Raw genomic sequence first — 349 nt, 5'->3', positions numbered from 1 at the left:
GGAGTTACTTCAATACATCGACCTTATGATCACTGCATAATCAAGAGAGGCTCGTCAAAGGCACTTTTCTCGAACAAGTGGATCTGACTTTCAGTAAACCCATTAAGGACGTCAATTAGCATTCGCCCCTCCCGCTAGCAGCAACCCTCCATGCAACATTAGACATGAAAACTCTTTGAGAGCTTTGATCTGTGAGCGTGCGCGTGTACAATTGGCCAATTTAGGACCTTTATACAGTCATTTAGAAAATGGCAAACTGGAAGTACAAAGGTAGCAGTGGCAAACACAAAAATAGCCATGAGAAAGGCAGGTAAACAGCACCCTGAATAAACCCAGGCGCCTAGCTCGG

Source organism: Sinocyclocheilus grahami, unplaced genomic scaffold (assembly GCF_001515645.1).
Source record: "Sinocyclocheilus grahami isolate Dianchi unplaced genomic scaffold, SAMN03320097.WGS_v1.1 scaffold17.1, whole genome shotgun sequence".
Classification (NCBI taxonomy): domain Eukaryota; kingdom Metazoa; phylum Chordata; class Actinopteri; order Cypriniformes; family Cyprinidae; genus Sinocyclocheilus; species Sinocyclocheilus grahami.
This window is presented reverse-complemented; position numbering follows the sequence as displayed.